The following is a 21,409-nucleotide window of genomic DNA, read 5'->3' as shown; positions in this document are numbered from 1 at the left end:
ATATGCATAGATACTGATCTAAAATACAGTATAAACATTTTAAAAAGTTACTTAGAAGCTCCCAGTTTAGCACTGTTGATGAGGTAGTCTGGGACACCCACTGAAAGGGGCTGGGTAAACAAAAAACGGCAGACACTCCCACCTCCCCCGCATATGAAAAGACATAACATAAACAGGAGGCAAAGAGCACCACAGCAAAGCTGTTAAATAGCTCCTCCCTTCCCTCCCACTCCAGTCATTCTCTTTGCCTACGTTAGTGCTAGGAAGAGGTAAAGTTAGGTGTTAGAAAAGATTCTTCAATCAAGAGTTTATTATTTTTAAAGTAGTGCAAGATTGTGCTGCTTTGTTCTAGCGTGTAGCCGTAGTCCATATCAGTCTCTTCAGTAGGGCTTTGGTGGCTTTAGAGCAATGGGAACTTGTGGGACATAATTCTCACTGCGCCTCCCATACAATCATGCTGCCCCAATCCTGATAGCCTAAGCAAGATTACTCAGGCTTTATCTTTTTTACATAGGGCTATGTGAGGGAGAGGACCTTGCAAACCTGCTGAGCTGCCCTGCTGTCCGGCAAGGTAAGTGCTAACTTTTTATTCTGGGTCTGGGATTCACTCCTTCTCCCAAGCAGGAGCAGTCTAAGCCTGCTGGTACCCCCAGCCAGGCTTAGAATAGGGGAAAACAGTCCAAGATTCCTGCTGTTGAATCAAGGACAGCATGAGGGGCGTGTGCCTGATCCGTAAGGGAGCAGGTTTTTCCTTCTTCGATCAAGCTTGGGGTTTGTGATTTCATGATCATTTGGGAATTTTGTGTCCCTGGGATACAAATTAGAGTTAGACTTTCTCCCAGGTGCAGGTTTCTGCTTTCAAGATTGTCGGCAGACCAGACAAGAGGAGAGGCGTTCTTACACTACGTAGGAGACCTCTCCGACCTGGGAGTGATAATTCCTCTTCCAATTAGGATCAGGGTCTGGAATTTTTTTCCAATTGGGTTCTCAAATCAAGAGGGAACTTTTCGGTCCAGGAGGGTCAATTTATTGACAACAGTGTATTTGAGGACGCGTTCTTGCGTGTTCCTATTCACTGGGATCATTACAAGTTTCTAAGGTTTCTTCTCTAGAAAACACTTCCAATTCGTGGCTTGCACAGCTCCCAAAATTTTCACAAAGGTTTTGGGATCGCTGTTGGCGATGCTTCGGTCACGGGGCATTGCAGTGGCACCTTATTTGGACAACATCTTAGTCCAGGTGCAATTCTTACAACAAGCAAGTTCCCACATGGACATGGTGTTATCCTTCCTGAGATCTCAGGGATAAAATGTAAATTTAGGAAAGAGTTCCTTAGTCCCAAGTACAAGGGTTTCTTTCTTGGGAACAATAATAGATCCCATCAATGAAGATCTTTCTGACAGAAGTCAGGAAATCAAAGATTTTCTATACTCGTCTAGTGCTTCAGTCCACTCCTCGGCCGTCAGTGGCCCAGTGCATGGAGGTAATCGGGCTGATGGTGGCAGCAATGGACATCATCCCGTTTGCTCGGTTCCACCTCAGACCTCTGCAGTTAAACATGCTCAGGCAATGGGACAGAGATTATACAGACTTGTCTCCTCTAATAACTCTGGAGCAAGAGACAAGGGACTTTCTTCAATGGTGGTTGTCTCTGGCTCATCTATCCCAGGGGACCTGCTTTTGCAGACCGTCTTGGGTGATTGTGACAGACGCCAGCTTTTTTGTGTGGGGAGCTGTCTGGGGCTCCCTAACGGCTCAGGGTGTTTGGACTCAGTCAGAGTCGGTTCTTCCTATAAACATCCTGGAACTGAGAATGATCTTCAATGCTCTTATGGCCTGGCCCCAGTTAGCCTCAGTCCAATTTGTTAGGTCCCAGTCAGACAACATACCTTCAGTGGCTTACATAAATCATCAGGGAGGAACGAGGAGTTCCTTAGCGATGACAGAGGTAACCAAGATAATTCAGTGGGCGGAGGCCCATTCTTGCTACCTGTCGGCGATCCACATCCTAGGGCTGGACAACTGGGAGGTGGACCTTTCATCCGAGGGAGTGGGAACTCCATCCGGAAGTGTTCTCCAGCCCGATTCTCTAGTGGAGTCAGCTGGAATTAGATCTCATGGCATTTTGACAGAATGCCAAGCTCCAGAGATACGGGGCAAGGCCCCCGGGCGGAACTGACAGATGCTCTGGCGGTTCCTTGGACTTTCAGTATAGCATTCCTGTCCCCTTGGTTTGCGCTTCTTCCTCGGGTCATTGTTCGAATCAAGCAGGAGAGGGCATCGCTGATCCAGCCCCTGCTTGGCTTCGCAGGATTTGGTATGCAGATCTGGTGGACATGTCTTCTCTGCCACCTTGGAGACTTCCGTTGAGGAAGGACCTTCTAATTCAAGGGTCCTTACTTCTCCCAAACCTAGTTTCTCTGAAGCTGACTGTTTGGAGATTGAACGCTTAATTCTATCCAAGCAAGGTTTTTCTGACCCGGTCATAGAGACCATGATTCAGGCTCGTAAGCCTGTAGCTAGATTTACCATAAGATATGGCATAAATATCTTTATTGCTGTGACTCCAAGGACTATTCATGGAGTAGAGTTAAGATTCCTAGAATTTTGCCTTTTCGCCAAGATTGGAGAAAAGCTTATCGATAAGTTCCCTAAAGGGTCAAATCTCGACTTTGTCTATTTTGTTTCATAAACGTCTGGCGTATGTTCCAGATGTACAATCATTTTGTCAGGCCTTGGTCAGGATCAGGCCTGTGTACAGATTGGTTACTCCTCCATGGAGTCTGAATTTAGTTCTTAAGGTTTTTCAAGGGGCTCCGTTTGAGCCTCTGCATTCCTTAGATATGAAGTTGTTATCTTGGAAAGTTTTGTTTCTTGTTGCTATTTCTTCTGCCCGTATAGTGTCAGAGCTCTTGGCTTTGTAGCGTGAGTCTCCTTACCTTATATTTCATTCAGATAAGGTAGTTTTACGTACTAAATTAGGATATCTTCCTAAGGTTGTTTTCGGATCGGAACATTAATCAGGAAATTGTTATTTCTTCCTTGTGTCCTAATCCTTCTCAGAAGGAACGACTTCTGCACCATTTGGACGTGGTCCATGCTTTAAAGTTTTACCTAAGGGCTTTCGACAGTCTTTTTCTTTGTTTGTGGTTTTCTCAGAAAAGCTAGGGCTACTTCTCTTTCTTTTTGGCTGAAGAGTATCATAGGCTTTGCATATGAGACTGCTGGGCAGCAGTTTCCAGAGAGAGTTGCGGCTCATTCCACGAGGGCTGTTGCTTCCTCATGGGCATTCAAGATTGAAGCTTCTGTTGAACAGATTTGCAAGGCTGCAACTTGGTACTTTTTTTCACCAAGTTCTACAAATTTGACACTTTTGCCTCGGCTGAGGCCGTTTTTGGGAGAAAGGTTCTTCAAGCAGTGGTGCCTTCCATTTAGGTTCCCTGTCTTGTCCCTCCCGTATCATCTGTGTACTCTAGCTTGGGTATTGAATCCCATTAGTAATTAAGATGATCTGTGGACTCATCGTGTCATTAAAAAGAAAAGAAAATTTATGCTTACCTGATAAATGTATTTGTTTTTTGACAAGATGAGTCCACGGCCCGCCCTTTTCTTTTAGACAGCTTGTGGGTTATGTAAACTTCAGACACCTCTGCACCTTGGCTTTCCTTTCTTTCCTTAACTTTTGTCGAATGACTGGAGTGGGAGGGAAGGGAGGAGCTATTTAACAGCTTTGCTGTGGTGCTCTTTGCCTCCTCCTGCTGACCAGGAGGTGAATATCCCATTAGTAATTAAGATGATCCGTGGACTCATCGTGTCAAAAAATAAATACATTTATCAGGTAAGCATAAATTTTCTTTTTTATAAAAACAGTACCAGATTGGCTATATAAATGGATTATCTACAAAACATTTATGCAAAGAAAAATCTAGTGTACAATGTCCCTTTAAGTATAAACGCAGGAGAATACTCATGGAAAAACAAAATTATAACACACAGAAAAAAAATTACCTCTCACAACTTGAAATCATGAGTTCTTCTCATGAAGCAATCCTAAGGTTTCTGCATATACTATTTTGGCATTCAACAAATGCATATGAATCTGCTAATATGTGCGTCTATTGTTTAAAACACAGTTTCAATTTAAAAAAGGTTCATATTTATGAATTACTATTTAAAAAAAAAATTTAAATCTCCTTTCCAATGGCATGCACAACATGTTTAGAAACAATAAGGTTTCACATTTTGGGCAATTTTTGTTTAACTAAAATGTACCAGTTTAAAATTAAATCCTCATGAATTAGATAGATACTTATTTATACATAAGGCCTATACATATATAGATCTCCATATGTGGGTATCCCATTGGTAAGTGTATGTTACAGATGAGGCATAATGTATTATATAGTATTTTACTATGATTTCTCATGTATATTTTAATCTGTCATTATTACTAAATATATGGTGATATCTGGGAGTAGAATTTGGTCTCCCCTATTGATAATCAGGTAATCAGTATATATCTTCCTGTACAATACATAAACATACAAATCAAATGTGTATATATATATATATATATATATATATATATATATATATATATATATATATATATATATATATATATATACAGTGGGGCAAAAAAGTATTTAGTCAGCCACCAATTGTGCAAGTTCTCCCACTTAAGAAGATGAGAGAGGACTGTAATTTTCATCATAGCTATACCTCAACTATGAGAGACAAAATGTGGAAACAAATCCAGACAATCACATTGTCTGATTTGGAAAGAATTTATTTGCAAATTATGGTGGGAAATAAGTATTTGGTCAATATCAAAAGTTCATCTCAATACTTTATTATATATCCTTTATTGGCAATGACAGAGGTCAAACGTTTTCTGTAATTCTTCACAAGGTTGTCACACACTGTTGCTGGTATGTTGGCCCATTCCTGCATGCAGATCTCCTCTAGAGCAGTGATGTTTTGGGGCTGTCACTGGGCAACACTGACGTTCAACTCCCTCCAAAGGTTTTCTATGGGGTTGAGATCTGGAGACTGGCTAGGCCACTCCAGGACCTTGAAATGCTTCCTACGAAGCTACTCCTTCGTTGCCCGGGCAGTGTGTTTGGGATCATTGTCATGCTGAAAGACCCAGCCACGTTTCATCTTCAATGCCCTTGCTGATGGAAGGAGGTTTGCACTCAAAATCTCACGATGCATGGCCCCATTCATTATTTCATGTACACGGATCAGTCTTCCTGTTCCCTTTGCAGAGAAACAGCCCCAAAGCATGATGTTGCCACCCCCCATGCTTCACAGTAGGTATGGTGTTCTTTGGTTGCAATTCAGCATTCTCTCTCCTCCAAACACGACAAGTTGTGTTTCTACCAAGCAGTTCTACTTTGGTTTCTTCTGACCATATGACATCCTCCCAATCCGCTTCTGGATCATCCAAATGCTCTCTAGCATACTTCAGACAGGCCCGTACATGTACTGGCTTAAGCAGGGGGACACGTCTGGCACTGCAGGATCTGAGTCCCTGGCGGCGTAGTGTGTTACTGAAGGTAGCCTTTGTTACATTGGTCCCAGCTCTTTGCAGGTCATTCACTAGGTCCCCCCGTGTGGTTCTGGGATGTTTGCTCACCGTTCTTGTGATCATTTTGACCCCACGGGTGAGATCTTGCATGGAGCCCCAGATCGAGGGAGATTATCAGTGGTCTTGTATGTCTTCCATTTTCTAATTATTGCTCCCACAGTTGATTTCTTCACACCAAGCTGCTTGCCTATTGCAGATTCAGTCTTCCCAGCCTGGTGCAGGTCTACAATTTTGTTTCTGGTGTCCTTCGACAGCTCTTTGGTCTTCACCATAGTGGAGTTTGGAGTGTGACTGTTTGAGGTTGTGGGCAGGTGTCTTTTATCATGATAACAAGTTCAAACAGGTGCCATTAATACAGATAATGAGTGGAGGACAGAGGAGCCTCTTAAAGAAGAAGATACAGGTCTGTGAGAGCCAGAAATCTTGCTTGTTTGTAGGTGACCAAATACTTATTTTCCACCATAATTGGCAAATACATTATTTCCATATCAGACAATGTGATTGTCTGGATTTGTTTCCACATTTTGTCTCTCATAGTTGAGGTATACCTATGATGAAAATTACAGGCCTCTCTCATCTTCTTAAGTGGGAGAATTTGCACAATTGGTGGCTGACTAAATACTTTTTTGCCCCACTGTATATATACACACATATAAATATATATCATACTGGTTATTGCATATACTTAATTCCATATTTAACTTATCTATACATTCAAAAATGCGGTTACAAGTCTTGCAGGTATAGGTGTACCACACACTTTTTTGGCCGTAACGCAACGTAACTACCGCAGCTTTCAAAAAGTCCTTTTTCAATGGGACTTCCACAGAGCCGGTATTACGAGTTTGCCTGGGAGGCCAAAAAGTGAGCGGTACACCCTATAACGTCAAGATCCGTACAGTAAACTGAAAGTTAGTAGTTATGGGTTTTACGCTACAAAGCTGTAACATAAAACTCATAACTAAAGTGCTAAAAAGTACACTAACACCCATAAACTACCTATTAACCCCTAAACCGAGACCCTCCCGCATTGCAAACACTAAAATAAAATTATTAATCCTAATCTGCTGCTCCCGACATCGCCGCCACTATAATAAACATATTAACCCCTAAACTGCCACCACTGCCACCTACATTACACTTATTAACCCCTAATCTGCCGCCCCCAATGTCGCCACCACCTACATTACACTTATTAACCCCTAATCTGCCGCCCCTAACATCGCCGCCACTATACTAAAGTTATTAACCCCTAACCCTAACACCCACTAACTTTAATGTAATTAAAATAAATCTAAATAAAACCTAGTATTAATAACTTAATAATTCCTATTTAAAACTAAATACCTATAAAATAAACCCTAAGCTAGCTACAATATAACTATTAGTTACATTGTATCTATCTTAGGTTTTATTTTTATTTCACAGCTAAGTTTGTATTTATTTTAACTAGGTAGACTAGTTAGTACATAGTTATTAACTATTTACTAACTACCTAGCTAAAATAAGTACAAATTTACCTGTAAAATAAAACCAAACCTGCCTTACACTAACACCTAGCATTACACTACGATTAAATAAATTACATTAATTAAATACAATTAACTAAATTACAAAAAAAACCACACTAAATTACACATAATAAAAAAGAAATTATCAAATATTTAAACTAATTACACCTAATCTAATAGCCCTATGAAAATAACCCCCCCCCCCAAAATAAAAAAAAAACCCTAGCCTACAATAAACTACCAATGGCCCTTAAAAGGGCCTTTTGCGGGGCATTGCCCCAAAGAAATCAGCTCTTTTACCTGTAAAAAAAATACAAACAACCCCCCAACAGTAAAACCCACCACCCACACAACCAAAGCCCCCAAATAAAATCCTAACTAAAAAAAACCTATGCTCCCCATTGCCCTGAAAAGGGCATTTGTATGGGCATTGCCCTTAAAAGGGCATTTAGCTCTTTTTCCGCCCAAACCCTTAGCTAAAAATAAAACCCACCCAATAAACCCTTAAAAAAACCTAACACTAACCCCTGAAGATCCACCTACAGTTTTCATCCAAGCGGCAAGAAGTGGTCCTCCAGACGGCCAGAAGTCTTCATCCAGAAGGCATCTTCTATCTTCATCCGGCGCGGAGTGGCTTCATCTTCAAGACATCCGGCGCGGAGCATCCTTTTCTGACGACGGCTCTTCTCGAATGAAGGTTCCTTTAAGTGACGTCATCCAAGATGGCGTCCCTTGAATTCCGATTGACTGATAGAATTCTATCAGTCAATCGGAATTAAAGGTGAAAAAATCCCATTGGCTGATGCAATCAGCCAATAGGATTGAGCTTCAATCCTATTGGCTGATCCAATCAGCCAATAGGATTGAGCTTGCATTCTATTGGCTGATTGTAACAGCCAATAGAATGCAAGCTCAATCCTATTTGCTGATTGAGCTTCAATCCTATTGGCTGATCGCATTAGCCAATAGGATTTTTTAACCTTTAATTCCAAATGGCTGATAGAATTCTATCAGCCAATCGGAACTCAAGGGACGCAATCTTGGATGACGTCAATTATTGGAACCTTCATTCGAGAAGAGCCGTCATCAGAAGAGGATGCTCCGCGCCGGATGTCTTGAAGATGGAGCCGCTCCGCGCCGGATGGATGAAGATAGAAGATGCCGTCTGGATGAAGACTTCTGCCTGTCTGGAGGACCACCTCTTGCCGCTTGGATGAAGACTTCTCCCGGCTTCGTTGAGGATGGATGTCCGGTCTTCAAAAACTGTAAGTGGATCTTCGGGGGTTAGTGTTAGGTTTTTTTAAGGGTTTATTGGGTGGGTTTTATTTTTAGCTTAGGGTGTGGGCGGAGAAATAGCTAAATGCCCTTTTAAGGGCAATGCCCATACAAATGCCCTTTTCAGGGCAATGGGGAGCTTATGTTTTTTTTAGTTAGGATTTTATTTGGGGGGTTTGGTTGTGTGGGTGGTGGGTTTTACTGTTGGGGGATTGATTGTATTTTTTTTTTTTTTACAGATAAAAGAGCCGATTTCTTTGGGGCAATGCCCCGCAAAAGGCCCTTTTAAGGGCCATTGGTAGTTTATTGTAGGCTAGGGTTTTTTTTATTTTGGGGGGGCTTTTATATTTTCATAGGGATATTAGATTAGGTGTAATTAGTTTAAATATTTGATAATTTCTTTTTTATTTTGTGTAATTTAGTTAATTGTATTTAATTAATGTAATTTATTTAATTGCAGTGTAAGGTTAGGTGTTAGTGTAAGACAGGTTAGGTTTTATTTTACAGGTAAATTTGTATTTATTTTAACTAGGTAGCTAGTAAATAGTTAATAACTATTTAGTAACTATTCTACCTAGTTAAAATAAATACAAACTTAGCTGTGAAATAAAAATAAAACCTAAGATAGATACAATGTAACTATTAGTTATATTGTAGCTAGCTTAGGGTTTATTTTATAGGTATTTAGTTTTAAATAGGAATTATTTAGATATTAATAGTAGGTTTTATTTAGATTTATTTTAATTACATTAAACTTAGTGGGTGTTAGGGTTAGGGGTTAATACCTTTAGTATAGTGGCGGCGACGTGGGGGCGGCAGATTAGGGGTTAATAAGTGTAGGTAGGTGGCGGCAATGTCGGGGGCAGCATATTAGGGGTTAATAAGTGTAGGTAGGTGGTGGCGACATTGGGGGCGGCAGAATAAGGGTTAATAAGTGTAGGTAGGTGGCTCGACATTGGGGGCATCAGATTAGGGGTTAATAAGTGTAATGTAGGTGGCGGCAGATTAGGGGTTAATAAGTAATGTAGGTGACGGCGATGTGGGGGGCGGCAGATTAGGTAGTTTAGACTCGGGGTTTAAGTTAGGGTGTTAGATGTAAACATAACTTTTCTTTCCCTATAGGAATTAATGGGGCTGCGTTACGGATCTTTACGCTCCTTTATTGAAGGTGTTAGGCTTTTTTTCCGCCGGCTCTCCCCATTGATGTCTATGGGGAAATCCTGGACAAGCACGTAAAACTAGCTCAAAGTAGCTCACCGCAGCGCTGTTATTGGAGGGCGGTATGGAGCTCAATTTTTCTTTACCTTGCAATATTGCCTGATAACGCCGGGTTTTTGTAAAACTGTAATACCAGCGCTGTAGGGAGGTGAGCGGTGATAATAACTTGCCAGTTAGTACCGAGCAGCATTTACTGCAAAACTCGTAATCTAGCCGATTGTTTTTTCTGATATAGGTAATTCCCCACAAGTGATGTAACACTCTCCAACTGGATCTCCTTACAGACACTCAGGGATCTCCCCATTCCATAATTCTCAACAACAGCCTCCAGCTGCTAACCTGGATGATTTCTGGGGTTCCTGGGACTCCTCAGGTCTTTCGATCCTAGGGGGACTCTTGGGCTCCGGGAACTAGAAGATCTTACCTGGCAGCCTGGTCAGTATGGCTTCATTGGTGTATGGCAGAACGTTGGTGTATTCAGTCCCTGCTACCCTAGTAGCAAACTTTCTTGCTCACCTCTATGAACAGAGTAAAGTGTATCGTTCCATTAATCTTTACAGATCGGCCATCTCGGCAGCTCACTATCTGGTGGATGGTTTCCCTTTAGGTAAACACCACCTCATCTGCCGCATTATGCAGGGGATCAGGTTAAAGATCCCTGCAAAAACTAAAATATAAATATCTCTGGGATGTTTCCTTGATTTTCTCTCGGTTTAGATCCTGGCCTCAAAATACTCAATTCTCTCTTAAACAGTTATCAGCCAAATTGGCTGTCCTCCTCTGTCTCCTTTCCTTTTGCAGAGTGTCAGATGTGCAGGCCTTGGATAGAGATTCATTTATTTTCTCCCCAATAGGGGTTCTCTTTTCTATCCACAGGTGTACAAAGACCTTTTCCTCAGAAGTAACCTATATCTATTTAAAGGAAGAGCCTCACTTATGTGTGGCAGCATGCCTGAAAGAATATTTATCCCGAACAGCTTCTTTGGCTGTCTTTGCCTCTGGTCCCCTCTTAATCTCTTATGCTCATCCTTTCAGACCAGTCTCGACTCCTACCATAGCGAGATGGGTTAAATGGATTTTGTCCTAATCCCTTCATCCTTTAGCGCTCACTCCCTTAGGGGAGCTTCAGCGTCTAGAGCCTTCCTTTTGGGTTGCTCTCTTCAAGACCTCTTAACTGCGGCTGATTGGTCCTCAGACTCTGTTTTCCACAAATTTTACTTTAAACCTATTTCACATGCAGCTCTGATTTTGTTAGATGTTTAGCTTTAAAAAAGCAAAATAGGAGCCTCCTGTCTTGCAATAAAATGAGGATTATGTTAGCCTTGGTGACACAATAGTCACAATTATATTAAAGACAAGAGGCAAGAATTTTACGCTCCCATTTTATTCCCATTCCTAGGTGGATATATGAAAAAGAAACATATATATTTTTTATATCTAATGTCATTCAACATGTTGTCTGTTTTGATTTATTCATGCATTTTGACCTGAATATTATGCAGTGTTGTTTCATTTCATTTTCAGTGTAATCAACATATTCTCATCTTGAGGTTTGGTTAAGACGGACTTGTCATGAAGTATGGAGGTTCCGACCATCATCCTGGTCCTGTTATACCGTTGCCGTTTGGCAGTTATGTTTCGTTCAATAATCTGTTCTCGGATATAGTTTGGATTCCAGTAAAGAAAGAGGAAGTGAAAGAGACTGACATACTATATTATGGTTGCTGTGTCCCCATTGGCTGAGGGCTTTTTACTTTGTTTCAAATGTTTTGTATCTTTACTGCTGGAGATTCCAAGTAAAGGAAGTTAAGCAAAATACTCTGTCTAACATAATCCTCATTATGATCCAATATCGGAAGTCAGCAACAGTCAGAAACAGTCCTAAAAGATAGTTACCCCACAGTATCATCTGTAGATTAGTGAGGCATCTTCATACCGCAGCAACAATAGGTCAGAGGGAAAAACTCTTAGTTTACTTGGCAATAAAAGTATAAGGGGGAGTTGCTCTGTAACTGGCAATGAGACAGAAACAGTTAAAAGGCAAAAGAGCAACATAGAAAAATGCAGTAAAACTTAAATAGTATTGTTACGGTTACCCTTAGTCTCGCTGAGAGATGGACCGCTTAGTAGCCTGGATCCCTATTGCTAAAGAGGGGAGAAGCTGCTTTCCATAGTATTCTATGAGTCTCGCAAATATAGAATAATCTCCCTTAGCTGCAGTACCGCTAGGATACCCTTCTGCCCACAAAAACGAGTCAACGCTGCGATTGAGGGTCAAACAAGAACTCAGGACTGGGATGCCCAGCCTGCTTTTTATTAAGGTTACATGCACACAGGGCACTCCCAGGGGGAGAGGGGGGGAAGCACAAAATCCCCCATCACACATTTAGATAGAGAGCACTGTCCTTTGACAGGCCACAATAGGATTACAGTACTTAAGATAACAAGTTTACAAGTTCATCTTATCAATTAGCAGTCTGGCTCCAGAGGTGATTAGACAATAGTTTCTAAAAGCTGAAAAAAAAGAGTTAACTCTTTATGAAATGATACTTGTTACGGTTTTCTTGGAGCCCTTCTTAGGCGCTGGCTTGCTGGTTCAGGCATTGCTGCTGGGAAATAAGCTCTTCACAACAAAATAACTAATGCTTCTGTAACAAGTATTATGTCTTAAAAAGAAGCAGGAAAAAGATTATGCATTTCAGCTAAATTGCTATACTCAAAACTTGATAAACATGACAAATTTACACAATTTAAAATCCCTACTAGCCAGCCATTGGTTGTCAATCACAAACCAGCTGCTTTATCGTATTACATGAAGTATATGTGATGTTCCCAAACGGAGTACTTAGCCACTAAGCCATGGACTCACATATTTGGCTTACTATAGATGTCAGATCTTTGTACTCATGTATACCATACTCCAAAGGACTCAAAGATGTTTGCTTTTTCTTGTCTAACCTTTCTACCTTTTCTAGAGATTTTCAGCTCTATGTGATAAGGGTAATATATTTTCTCTTGACTCAATTTTCTTTCACTTTGAGGGAGTTTTCTATCTCCAGAGTTGTGAAATGGCTATCGGGGCTAAATTTGCCCTTTCCTATGCCAACCTATTTTTAGGTTGATGGGAGCTGTTCCACATCTTTGGAGATGGAAACCCTTACAAAAATTGTATCTGCTTCTATAAATGGTATATTGATCACCTCATTCTTGTATGTAAGGGTGATATATCTGAGGCCAAACATTTTAAGGATAAGCTCAATTTGAATGACTTAAATCTTAAATTTACATTCGAAGTACAGTGTAAATCAATCAACTTGTTAGATGTAACACAGGTAACCTCAATGGTACAATAACTACAGATGTTTACAGAAAACCCATGGCAGGTAATGCATTACTCCATGCCAAATCATGTCACCCAGATTTTGTACCTTATGCAGTAGCAAAAGGACAGTATATACATCTAAATAGGAACTGTAGTGAAGCAAACATCTATCATCAAAGGACAGACAAACTAACTGGAAGTTTGAAACAGAGAGGTTACTCACATAAAGTAATTAAAAAAGCATGAACAGAAGTTAACATCTTACACAGGGAACACTTCAAAATAAAACTCAGATCAATAAAGAGAATAATCAGACCTTCAAAGGTGTAACCTTTGTTACAAATGATAGTGCACAATACAAGGAGGTCTTCAAGATAGTTAAAAATGTTTTAAATCTTTTGATTGCAGATGATAAATTGGTTGAATGCGTAGATTAGGGTCGTAGGTGCTCCTGCAGACTAGCTTTGCCCATTGGAAATATGGTATCACCATCACAGTTACCCACTCAACACATTCATATTAGTTCCTGGCTAAGTCATACAGTCATGTACAAATGTGGAAGAAATAGATGTAAACCGTTTGACTATGTCACAATATCTCAGGAATTTAAATCTAAAATGACACATGAAGTCTTTGATATTAGACACTGTTTAAATTGTAAATCTTATTTCGTAATATATGTAAATTACTTGTATATTGTGTCATCTACAGTATGTTGGACTAACTACATGAGATGTGGGTTCCCCTGTTTGGGAACACTTCTCTAATATTATTCTTGGTAAATCTTCTACTCTATTGGTCCAACATTTTGTAAGGAAACACAATAAAAATATTAATTCATTCAGGTAGCAAGCCATTGACAAAGAGGGGGTGATAAGAATAAAATGCTGGGCCAGAAAGAAATGTACTGGATCTTCAGATTGAGATCTCATATGCCCAACGGTCTAAGTTCTGAATATGATTTAATCAACTATTGCCAATGATTTGTCATATCAGTAATTTACATATGCATTATGGATAATATAGCGGTTACTACTTATCCATCCTTTACTATGGTACATTAACTAATAAGTAACCTATAATTATTTATTCACTTATTCTATCCTTTATATCCTTATGACTATGATCAACATACTTTTCAAATTATTTGGTTATTATCAGAATATAGTTTTTGTGTAATGTTGATACATCTCAGGAGTGTCCTCCTACGTGTTATGTATTGCAATTATGAAAATTAATATTTAATAGCAGTATAAAACTATTGTCAGCGATATCTACAATTAATATAGCAGAAGCTATTTTTACCCATGGACCAATTTTTTGATATCCCAGGATATTGATTACTGGATCCTTAAGATCCCTCAGAATCATAGCTATTGTTTCTATTCTGATGTGGTTGTCTTTGGGGTTCAACTTGTTCAGCGTTAATATCTTGGGGAGCACTATTTATTTGGGGTGCCTGGTTACGTTGAGAATATTTTCGCCACTTGGTGTTTATTTTTACAGGGATACCGATTACCTTGTGGGTATTCATCTCTTTGGGGATAACTATTTGTCTGAGTATGCCCCCCATTTTGAGTATATTCTCTCTGCACCTCAGCCCTTGTGGGGGAGGGGCAGACTCAAAACTTTGTGGGGGAAAGCCTGTTTTCACTGGCCACCTCCGCATAAGTTTTCTTTTTAGATGCAAAATTGCGGGGGCTAGGTGACACCCTAGTTTCTGCCACAATTTTAGGGCTGGGCCTTGGTTCCCTTTTAACCCCCCTGTTCACCGGACTGCTGAATAGAGTATAACTTTGTACTCTCTTTGATCAGCCAGTCCAATGAGCAGTTCCCATCAAAATCTCTAGCCAAATTAATTTTGATGTGCGCGGGCAATGCTTCATAAAATAGATTCACAAATTCTGAGCTCTCATATTTGGGGTAGTCTTCGGCCATACTGTACGCACTTTTAGTGCAGAAAATAATTTAATTGGGCTTTGACTCGCGCCACATTTCAAACCGTATACAGCTGCCTTAGCAGCAGCGGTCGTGCGATAAAAAACAAACTCCTTTTTGCACTGTTGCTTTGTTTCACTCCAGGAATGGATATTCATATCCTTTAGTGAAGCAAAGAATTTGTGATGCTTACCTTCAAATACCCAGGGCAGAAATTTAATTTTTGACTGCTCACTATTAACATTCATTATGGATAAAGCATTTTCATAGGCCTTTAAGTAGTCAATTATAGAAGTGGTTCCCTTTTATGAAAATGTAGGTACTGCAACACTTAAGAATGTAATTATTTTAGGGGTGTCATTTACCTTATTAGATGTATCTTGGGCCTTCCTAGGGACCGTATTGTTGGGACTGGAGCACCCCCTATCTGTCCTTCTTTTACTATGGGGAGACCCCTTACGTTTATTAGTATTATGTGGGCTATCTGGGTAGCTGGCTCCGCACTCTGACTCACTATTATAGCTGCTCTGCCCCTCTGATGGAGGAATTCCCTGAATTTAAAACATGAGGTGGCTGCTTATTTGGGAAGTGTACTTCTGGGCTAATCAGGGACCTTTGTATAAATTCTTCCCTAATGTTCTGCAGTTAATTTTTCATATATTCTTTTAGGGTTTTTAAAATACCTTCACTATCCTCATTTTCACTATTAATGGAGGGGGGGTTATTATTGCAATACTGCCTTTTTAGTTCACTTAACTCTCTTAATAAGATATTTTCTCCCTGGCTCTCTGCAAGTTGTTTATTTAAATCTTCTATTTGGGCTACTAAATTTAGGTTATACTTTTGTAAGGTGGCCATATTTTGGGCAAACTCATCAATTTTATCCTGATTCGTTCTGCGTCTTCCTCATCTAGTCCTAAGGAATCATTTTCACCCTCAGTTGCTCCAATTGAGAGTTCTGTCCTTCAATCTTATTGGACATTTCACTTTCGCTACACCATATATTATTTGCAATATTTTTGGCCTTAGTCTTAAGCATCTTAATATATGCACCTAATTCTCCCTTAATACTTAAAACAGAAGTCATTACTCACCTTAAAAATAGATTTAGGCGTTTCTGCCTGACTAATGGGCGATTTTGGGGAACATATTTTAATACTATGTATAGATTCAATTGATTCACTTCTAGTAACAGATATTTTTTTGGCTTAGTATTTCGTTAATTAAAAACACTAATACAATTTTAGCAACACGAACATTTTTTTTCCCCTAAAATATTTATAATTTTTTTTATAATAATTTCTTTTCACTATTAAATATATTATATCAATGTGATAAAGGATAGTGATCTATCAGCTGTGCCTCCAATTACGTTGATACGTCTCAGGAGTGTCCTCCTACGTATTATGTATTGTAATTATTGTATATTATTATATTAATAATTAATAGCAGTATAAAACTATTGTCAGCGATATCTACAATTAATATAGCAGAACTTTGTCAATATACTTCAGTAAGATATTAAATCACTATTGAGATATTTATAAATTTGACAACAATATTATTAAAAAATAATATTTAATCCTTTGTTCTGATCAGTTATCTTTATAGACACATTGAATTATATTTATGTAAAAACTAGATTATGAATCAGTTATACACTCTTATTCTGTTACAATTTTCTATACAAAACATATAAAATATATCTCTAAAAATTAACCTTACTCACAATGAATCGCTTATTAAAATACCCCTAATGAGAATACCAGAATAGTTTATAATTATCCAGCAATATTTACTCCAATACCAAAATATGGACTGCTAACTTAACAGTGCTTAGTTAACAATATAACAAGATACTTCACACAAATCTTACTAAATCTCAATAAATCTAAGAACTTTCAGAAAAGTATAATTAAACTATTTAGCCCACAAATGGTTCTATATAACTTAAATTAAACCACCAGAAATTTAAATACAATAATAAATGCAATTTTTATAATATATCACAGTAGCTACAATGACTGACTCTTTTATCAATAGTAATTGTCTTAGCACTAGTATGCTTAATATATGAAATGTACTGGTCTATTTAATACTAGCGACTATAAAATACCCCTTCAAATATCAGCTACAATATAGCTATAGCTTTGGAATACCTTGATTTAAATATACTTAACAATCGCTTATACTTCAGATTATCCTGGGCCTTTTTGTTGGTCATATAAGAAGGATTATTCCACTATTTTGCAAGGATACAGGCATTTTCTTTCGTATCCTAAGAAAGGGTCCCAACAAAATTGCAGAGAAGATACTAGCACAAATCTGTGCGTTTCTCTCTCAGTCAAAGGTCACTCTGTGTTTGAGTCTGTCTGTCCTCTTATCAAATATATAACCCCTCCTTCTTTAATCATTCCAAACAAAATTTGGATACTCCCTAATCGGAACTGAACATCTCATTGACCCGGGAAATGTATGTCTTAACAGCCAACCCCTCCTGGCTGCAATACCATTTCTGAACCATCAGTGGCAGCAGACAACAGAATGCAGCTTTGTTTGCAAACACCACTACTAAAATATTCTTATATATTTTAAAACATATATTTTATACTCATTTCCTGATATTAATAATTTCATCTGGTCCACATATATGGGACTATCTAATACTACTGAAGATGTGTGTATCAATATCAAACACAAGTATATTTAACTAATAATATACTTATAAATATATATACACTTCCTATACATTTAGATATAGACCTGTGCATAATATTACATTTATATAATATACATTTAATACATACTTCCTACCGACAATGTCTCAAGAGATGTATTTCAAAGGCATATTTCTATTATGGCACTTAAAAGGATTTTAATACTTTCAGCATGAATTTAATTTATATTTTAGTTAATTTTCTGATATAATATTTTCACCTTTTCCAGTTATCTTATATCACATACATACCTTGTGAGTAGCAGTCTGATGTAACTTCATATAGCTATATTTACATTTGATTATTATTCCATATTAATATAAATATTGCATATCTGTGGATATCATTTTAATATTTAGTGTATAAGCTATGATATGATATGATTCAGGACACCCATTATATAGGCATTCATATATAAGTATCTACTAGTCATATCTGGAACCTAATTTGTATATCAGATGTCTGAAAAACAAAAGAATGTTATTTATTTTGAAATAAGTTAGACAGTTATAAATACCAATGCAGTTATTTATTTAAACTCAGTCATTTGTCTAGCATAGTATATTTTTCAGATAAACATATATATGTTGTTAATACCATCTGAGTATTTTAAATTATATAACATTTTAGGCACAGTGTCAGGGTACCTAAATTTGATTATATAATATATTAAATGAAAATTATATATATATATATATATATATATATATATATATATATATATATATATATATATATATATATATATATATATATATATATATATATATATATATATATATATATATAAAATTTTCATACATATGGTTGCTGGGACCACAGGATTAATTGTATATGAGACTATTTGCAACAGTTCTATTCACTGTAAATTACAATCCTCTATGCCAGATGATGTTTGGCTGTATAAACCAGCCCCCTTTCTCTCACTCAAAGAAATTACTTGCATAATTATTTCAGAGAGAACAAAGAAATTGCTTTCAAAGTAATCTTAGAAGGGTCACTTCAAAGAAGGACAGATTGTTTCAAAAAGATGGTATAGCGGTATATTCCAGGCCTCAGATCAGAGATAAGACACACTTATACTGATTGAGATAACTTAAGTTGTTTTAAAGGGAGCATCTATTTAATTGCCTGAATTACAAGGACCCCATACAGTGAATAAAGACGAAATGTCTGGAACTTTTCGTTTGAAGCCCAATGAGATGCAAGGACAAATTATAACTGCTGAGCTTGAATATACGTAGCTCAGACATACGTCTGGAGGAAAAATGGCTAAGCAGAGACAAATGTAGCATTACAACTAAATTTCATTTTAATACAGCCTACATGATTTTAACCCTTTAAGGACACAGCTTTCAGTTTGCTCAATTGTTTTATGACGGAAAAATTACGTCATATGTCCTTAAGAGGTTAAATACTATGCAATGTTTAATCTGCTATATTTTATATGAATATAAGGAGAGATGCTCAAATGAACATGAAGGCCTGAGAGTTAAGATTTTAGCATGTCTTAACCTATGTATATATATATTTTTTTCCTTTTAACATAGAATATCTTAAGGATTGAAAATGTCTCAAAATGAATAACTCTATTTTATTTCAGATCTGCATCTGGTATTGCCATGCATTCAAATATGCATTAGAAATAAGAAATACATTGCGTTCCTATTGAGATACAATACAATACCAGGATACTAAATGCTATTTTAAATGGATTTTAAGCTAATCATTAACAGTATAAATTCTTTATTAATATGATTATTAAAAATATGCTTATGTCTGATATTGAAGTGATCAGAGAAAATAGCACTATATGATCCTATGAATATTAAACACTTAGGCCTAGATTTGGAGTTTGGCGGTAGATGGGCTGTTAACGCTCCGCAGGCTTTTTTCTGGCCGCACCATAAATTTAACTCTGGTATCGAGAGTTCAAAAAAATGCTGCGTTAGGCTCCAAAAAAGGAGCGTAGAGCATTTTTACCGCAAATGCAACTCTCGATACCAGAGTTGCTTACGGACGCGGCCAGCCTCAAAAACATGCTCGTGCACGATTCCCCCATAGGAAACAATGGGGCTGTTTGAGCTGAAAAAAAACCTAACACCTGCAAAAAAGCAGCGTTCAGCTCCTAACGCAGCCCCATTGTTTCCTATGGGGAAACACTTCCTACGTCTGCACCTAACACTCTAACATGTACCCCGAGTCTAAACACCCCTAACCTTACACTTATTAACCCCTAATCTGCCGCCCCCGCTATCGCTGACCCCTGCATATTATTATTAACCCCTAATCTTCCGCTCCGTACACCGCCGCAACCTACGTTATCCCTATGTACCCCTAATCTGCTGCCCTAACATCGCCGACACCTATATTATATTTATTAACCCCTAATCTGCCCCCCACAACGACGCCGCCAGCTACTTACAATAATTAACCCCTAATCTGCCGAGCGGACCTGAGCGCTACTATAATAAAGTTATTAACCCCTAATCCGCCTCACTAACCCTATCATAAATAGTATTAACCCCTAATCTGCCCTCCCTAACATCGCCGACACCTAACTTCAATTATTAACCCCTAATCTGACGACCGGAGCTCATCGCTACTATAATAAATGGATTAACCCCTAAAGCTAAGTCTAACCCTAACACTAACACCCCCCTAACTTAAATATAATTTGCATCTAACGAAATTAATTAACTCTTATTAAATAAATTATTCCTATTTAAAGCTAAATACTTACCTGTAAAATAAATCATAATATAGCTACAATATAAATTATAATTACATTGTAGCTATTTTAGGATTAATATTTATTTTACAGGCAACTTTGTAATTATTTTAACCAGGTACAATAGCTATTAAATAGTTAAGAACTATTTAATAGTTACCTAGTTAAAATAATAACAAAATTACCTGTAAAATAAGTCCTAACCTAAGTTATAATTAAACCTAACACTACCCTATCAATAAATTAAATAAACTACCTACAATTACCTACAATTAACCTAACACTACACTATCAATAAATAAATTAAATACAATTCCTACAAATAACTACAATTACATAAACTAACTAAAGTACAAAAAATAAAAAAGAACTAAGTTACAAAAAATAAAAAAATATTTACCAACATAAGAAAAATATTACAACAATTTTAAACTAATTACACCTACTCTAAGCCCCCTAAAATAACAAAGACCCCCAAAATAAAAAATTCCCTACCCTATTCTAAATTAATAAATGTAAAAGCTCTTTTACCTTACCAGCCCTGAACAGGGCCCTTTGCGGGGCATGCCCCAAAGAATTCAGCTCTTTTGCCTGTAAAAAAAAACATACAATACCCCCCCCCAACATTACAACCCACCACCCACATACCCCTAATCTAACCCAAACCCCCCTTAAATAAACCTAACACTAAGCCCCTGAAGATCTTCCTACCTTGTCTTCACCATCCAGGTATCACCGATCCGTCCTGGCATCCGGTGCTGAAGAGGTCCAGAAGAGGCTCCAAAGTCTTCCTCCTATCCGGCAAGAAGAGGACATCCGGACCGGCAAACATCTTCTCCAAGCGGCATCTTCGATCTTCTTCCATCCGGTGCGGAGCGGGTCCATCTTGAAGCAGCCGACGCGGATCCATCCTCTTCTTCCGTTGTCTCCCGACGAATGACGGTTCCTTTAAGGGACGTCATCCAAGATCGGAACAGCCAATAGAATGCGAGGTCAATCTGATTGGCTGATTGGATCAGCCAATAGGATTGAACTTGATTCTGATTGGCTGATTCCATCAGCCAATCAGAATATTCCTACCTTAATTCCGATTGGCTGATAGAA

Source organism: Bombina bombina, chromosome 6 (assembly GCF_027579735.1).
Source record: "Bombina bombina isolate aBomBom1 chromosome 6, aBomBom1.pri, whole genome shotgun sequence".
NCBI lineage: Eukaryota > Metazoa > Chordata > Amphibia > Anura > Bombinatoridae > Bombina > Bombina bombina.
The sequence above is the reverse complement of the archived record's forward strand: the minus strand, read 5'-3'. Positions refer to the sequence as shown.